At 44.4% G+C, this 6,164-nt stretch overlaps 2 protein-coding genes across 3 annotated transcripts in view; both read right to left on the reverse strand.

The window, feature by feature from the left end:
• LOC138786728 (oocyte zinc finger protein XlCOF6-like) overlaps positions 1–6,164 on the reverse strand; it is a 622,195-nt gene that overhangs the window by 330,031 nt on the left and 286,000 nt on the right. The gene's annotated exons all lie outside the window — the stretch shown is intronic.
• LOC138787570 (uncharacterized) overlaps positions 1–6,164 on the reverse strand; it is an 89,386-nt gene that overhangs the window by 75,354 nt on the left and 7,868 nt on the right. The window lies entirely within an intron of this gene.

Raw genomic sequence — 6,164 nt, forward strand, 5'->3', positions numbered from 1 at the left:
CATGTAGCTGAGCTGTATATGTGTAATGTACATGTAGCTGAGCTGTATATATGTGTAATGTACATGTAGCTGAGCTGTATATGTGTAATGTACATGTAGCTGAGCTGTATATGTGTAATGTACATGTAGCTGAGCTGTATGTGTGTAATGTACATGTAGCTGAGCTGTATGTGTGTAATGTACATGTAGCTGAGCTGTATATGTGTAATGTACATGTAGCTGAGCTGTATGTGTGTAATGTACACAGTGGAGCTGTATGTGTGTAATGTACATGTAGCTGAGCTGTATGTGTGTAATGTACATGTAGCTGAGCTGTATGTGTGTAATGTACATGTACCTGAGCTGTATATGTGTAATGTACATGTAGCTGAGCTGTATGTGTGTAATGTACATGTAGCTGAGCTGTATGTGTGTAATGTACATGTAGCTGAGCTGTATGTGTGTAATGTACATGTAGCTGAGCTGTATGTGTGTAATGTACATGTAGCTGAGCTGTATGTGTGTAATGTACATGTAGCTGAGCTGTATGTGTGTAATGTACATGTACCTGAGCTGTATGTGTGTAATGTACATGTAGCTGAGCTGTATGTGTGTAATGTACATGTAGCTGAGCTGTATATGTGTAATGTACATGTAGCTGAGCTGTATATATGTGTAATGTACATGTAGCTGAGCTGTATGTGTGTAATGTACATGTAGCTGAGCTGTATGTGTGTAATGTACATGTAGCTGAGCTGTATGTTTGTAATGTACATGTAGCTGAGCTGTATGTGTGTAATGTACATGTAGCTGAGCTGTATGTGTGTGTGTAATGGCCCAGAAAGGTATTTATTGTCAGGCATCTGGAGATGTATTGTTGCTATTGGCAACCTTAGACAGTCTGTATTAGGGCCTATGTATTTGCTGCTCTTTCCTAGCTCTCTTGTAGTGATATTACTTTCTCTCTTACATTTATTTAATATGTTATGTATTAATCTTTAATGACACAAGTGTTGAGCTTGATCAGTTCTCCTCCCCTGCAACCTATCACCCTCTAGTGATTGGCCGGGGGAAAGCTAGCTCCGCCTACCTTCTACCCAGAAGGGCTGTGCGGTCTTGTCAGTGACAGTTGGAGCTGTGGCTCTCCTAGAGCACCTCAGTAATCCCGTCAGACTCCATCTTCAACTCCCTAACCTGTTTCCTGTCAGCCATAAGGACTTATACGTATCTCCAAAGTCTCAGCAGGACATCCCCTGTATTTATTAGTGCCTGCTGTCGGGTTGGTGTGATGTTTGAGGGTCTCCCGCTCACTGTCCACATCTTCCAGGCTTTCAAGTCAGTGTGTCCATGTATCTTCCTCCTACATGATGGCGAGCGTCCACAGCGTCAATTCACCACCCAGCAACACAACCCCTCAGCATATCACAGCACAACACCAAAGGGATATTATATGTGTAATGTAAATATAGCTGAGCTGTATGTGTACACGGTAAAGCTATGCCCACACTTTGTATGAGAACGGCCGGTCTCAGAGAAGATCACTACGGCCGGTACTGCAGTACTGGCCACATGATCTTTAGCGCCGCTGAATTCTGATGCGGGCGCATCTGTGTGCGCCCGCATCAGAATTCCCCACTGCACACAATGGAGCGTGCGGCCAGAGCCGCAGGCTCCATTGTGTGAACTGACAGGGTTTTCTGCGGCCGTTATTCAATGAATAGCGGCCGCAGAAAACTGACATGTAAGTTTCTTGTGGCGCCGCTAGGGACCCTTACCTACTATGCGTATACACTCAGCCTTCAGCACAATGTAAGTTCCGTACTAATCACGGCCGTTGCAACAACGGCCATGATTACCGTGGAACTTACGTTGTGTGAACATGGCCTAGAGCTGTATATGGTGAATGCTGCTCTTAGTTTAATGTGCTTTTTAGTAAATGTGAATTTTAGTCTAATACAAATTTACATTATTATTTATAGTGAACAGTACATTGGGGTCTGAGGAACGCCCCCAGTGCTCCTAATGAGCTCATTTACATTTCTTTTTTAATTAAAGGTCCAGAAAACTGCAGGACCGACAAGGGTAAGTAGACCGGCATCGGAAAGATGATGTACATGGCTGCAGGGAGATATCAGCAGGTTTGTTTGCCCAAACCTGTTGATAGTTTCCCTTTAAAGGTGAACTCCGGATAAGGGAAACTTGTTCTCTATTAAAAGCACATTAAAAGTTATATAGATGTGTCTATACAATGTATTACCTTATCTGTTCGGTTCTGCCACACTGGTAGCTGATAGAAATCCAGGAAGTGAAGAAAAATGGCCTCTGTGCCAATCCACATTGTCTCCTGCTCCCGTTGCTCTCCCCCCTTAGGAGACAAATCTTCCATGCCTCTGTCTCACATTGTGTGTGTTTGCTGAGGCCAAGCAGATGATGCAGACAGGGGGCAGGGCGTGATTCACCATCTCTGACCGGCCAGAAGCAGGTGTTTCAACTTCGCTGATTGTGCAAAAGTCTACAGAGAAATTAGGGCTGTGTTCACACATGTTGGAGTGTCATTGCAGTACTGCAGTATCTACACAAAAATGATGCAGTAACACAAATAGATAATGCTAAACAGCAGAGAGGATAAGAGCCGGCACTGCCAATCCGACCTGCACAAAAAACAAGGTATAAACAGTATATCCCATGTAAGAAAGTATCTGATAATTTCCTTATTGTGGGAATCAACTTCAACGATAAAAGATGCTTGATCATAATATGTGTGTGGAAAGGAAAAGAAAAAAAAGTAATTTAAAAAGTTCTTTGCTTTATTCCAGTATCAGCATTACAGGTAGAGAATACAGTGTACTGTGAGGGTGGGACTACAATGAAATGATAAAGTACTGCAAATAATTCAGTAACACAATGAAACTGCAATGTGTGAACACAGCCTAGATGTTCTGCGACAGCTTTGGGCGGGGAATACGCATGGGGGGGGGGGGGGGGACTGTGATGGAACAGCTGAGAGAAAGTATTGCATTCTGGAACCTGTAGTATTGAGTACATCAGCTCAACCAGGAAAAGCAGAAACACAAAACCCCACCAAACATATGGATTTTTGGTAGTTTCAAAACTGGGATAGATAGGTAAGTATTGTTATATGCTTCTGCAGAAGGGGGAGATTTATCAAACATGGTGTAAAGTGAAACTGGATCAGTTGCCCCTAGCAACCAATCAGAAAATTAAAGGGTGGAATCTGAATGGTTGCTAGGGGCAACTGAGCCAATTTCACTTTACACCATGTTTGCTAAATCTCCCCCAATCTTTGTTTTTCTTCCATGTATTTGCGGGCGGGGGGGGGGGGGGGGGGGGGGTTGTGTGTGTTTTTTCTGCTGTTTTTGTCTTTATGTGTGAATGATCTTTTTGTAGTTTAGGTGTTTTGTGGTCTGAACCTTTTTTCCCCCCTCTGCCATCACATGACATATTTGGTGGACAAGAAAAGGTTACAAAAAGGCCCAAAAAAGCCATATGCACAGCAATAGTGTTTTTTTGAACAATCCCATTAAAGTCTATAGGTATGTTCAAACTGAACAAAATCGGCATAATTCCACGGCGGAGCTCTCCCATATGCCTCAGTGTCATGGTGTCTCTATGGGAGGGTTTGTGCACCTCCACTTCTCCACTTAAAGAATTAACATAGTTGGAAGTGGTGACACGCCCGCAAGCCCTCCCATAGAGACACTGTTTGACACTGAGGCAGGCGGGAAAGCCTAAGAATCCTGCCTGCTTCAGGGACAAACAGCGATTTTGCACAGTGAGAACATACCCTACGAGAGAAAAAACACCACACCCTCAGCATGGGGCATTTTGATAAAACTGCCAGAGAGGAGCTAAAATCAGACTCCTCTCCTCCAGGCTGTGCTGTCCTGCTCTGTTGTGAGTCTGTCCATAAGATGGCTGACATGTGACCTTACCACTCCTCCCACTCCCAGTGTCCACCACTGAGCCTGTATTTGCCTATGGAGGACACTGGAGGCGGGGCATGGTCACATGCTCCTCCATGTCGGCCATCTTATGGACAGAATCACTACAGAGCAGGACAGCACAGCCTGGAGGAGGGAAGCCTGATTATAGCTCTATGGGTTACACGGGAAGCTGCTGTCAGTAATTAAAGTTAGTACAGTTACTAATACTATACACTGAACTATTTTACTATTCATGAGCTAGTCTGATTATTTCTTAGCCAACTCCCACTAGACCACCAATGATTGGAGACAGCAAACATTTAGATGCAGCTGTCAACTTTGACAGCTGCATCTAAATGCCTAATTTGCGGGTACCGCAATTGGACCGTGCCCGCTAATAGCTGCGGGCCTGGGCTGCATATAACCCCCCTCTCTGAACGCCCCTAGCGACACCAGGACATACAGTAACGTCCTGGTGCATCTAGGGGTTAAGAGCATTGCTTTGATTCAAGAGCTCCCTGTACTGGGTGGGAGGGCGAGTGGGGGAGGGGCATGGTCTGCATAGCGGGGTCTACGGCCAGGAAGTCTCCCTCACCTTCACAATCATGGCAGATCAACTTCAGGCTGGGGCTTACATCAGGGCACAGGACTATGGAGGTAATCTCTTCATAGCTGTAACCCCTCTCTCCCCGGACAGAGAGCACTGCATGTATGTGCCTACATCTGCCCTGCTCATTCCTTCCTGCTCCCTGCAGTCTGTGTTAACCCTTGTGTTTCCCATCCTCTCCATTCCTGTACAGTAACTTATAATTTGACATATTCTGCTGTTTCTAAATGTTTGTGTCATTAGTTTTACATGTTATTCAGAATTTTAAAAAAATCATTATTTTTTGGGGTGTGGAACCAATTGTCTGCATTTCAATTATTTCTTATGGGAACATTTACTTTGCTTTAAGAGTGGATTTGGATTACAAGCACGGTACCGGAACGAATTATGCTCATAATCCAAGGCACCACTGTATTTTGATGTTTTCCGCAAAATATACACAATATAGTGACCAACTTTTGCCACTAGCATAAGACTAGGAGACTGGACCTGGATACAGTAAGTATAGCTGTTGTGTAGCTGCCTTCAGGAGACTGGACCTGGATACAGTAAGTAGAGCTTTTATATAGCTGCCTTCAGGAGACTGGACCTGGATACAGTAAGTAGAGCTTTTATATAGCTGCCTTCAGGAGACTGGAAATGGATACAGTAAGTAGAGCTTTTATATAGCTGCCTTCCGGAGATTGGATCTGGATACAGTAAGTAGAGCTTTTATATAGCTGCCTTCAGGAGACTGGAAATGGATACAGTAAGTAGAGCTTTTATATAGCTGCCTTCCGGAGATTGGACCTGGATACAGTAAGTATAGCTGTTATATAGCAGCCTTCAGAAGAATGGACCTGGATACAGTAAGTATAGCTGTTATATAGCTGCCTTCAGGAGACTGGACCTAGATTCAGTAATTACAGCTGTTATAGCTGCCTTCAGGAGACTGAACCTGGATTTCTGGTAAGTACAGCTTTGTTTTACAGCATTATAAAAAAAATAATAAATGTATATTGCAAGCATTTTGCAGGTGGGTGTGAACTAAGTGCTTTCCCACAGTAAGACAGTCTACGAGTGTTTATGAGGAGCCCTGGCGTCCAAGAGTGCTTATGGGGTGGTCGAAGGCGGAGGAGAACATGGTGTTATGGCAAGATGTTCCCTTGACACCACCATCCACCTACAGGGAGGCTATCCAATCCAGCTGGGATGAGCAGCCATTCCATGCAGTCCACCACCATCCTACTAGGAAGCCATTGTCAAAGAATTGTCTGGTATTGTCATTATACTTGTCTGGCTACCGTCATCATAAGTCAGTGATTCACCAATGCCCTCTGCTCTCCTGGGTGAAGGGAGTTACTCTGCAGTTGCTTGGCCTGTCATCACAATTGGGCTTTGTCCCTAGTAATACATTCTCAGGAGGGCTACTAATTCCACCCTCTAGGCCTAACTGGCTTGAGGAAAGTGCTACTGGTGTCGCCACCTTCAGCTTTCTCTCCTAGGCCCTGTGGGGTCACTTACACTGTGCCTTACAAGGCCAAATCTGTTACATGTCAGGTAAGTTACACTGAGATCCATGTTACCACTACTGACTACTACTACTTTTTTGCTATAAAAACCACATGATTTTGAGGCGTTCCCGCAGCATAAAA

The sequence above is a fragment of the Dendropsophus ebraccatus genome, chromosome 3, assembly GCF_027789765.1.
Source record: "Dendropsophus ebraccatus isolate aDenEbr1 chromosome 3, aDenEbr1.pat, whole genome shotgun sequence".
Taxonomy (NCBI): Eukaryota; Metazoa; Chordata; class Amphibia; order Anura; family Hylidae; genus Dendropsophus; species Dendropsophus ebraccatus.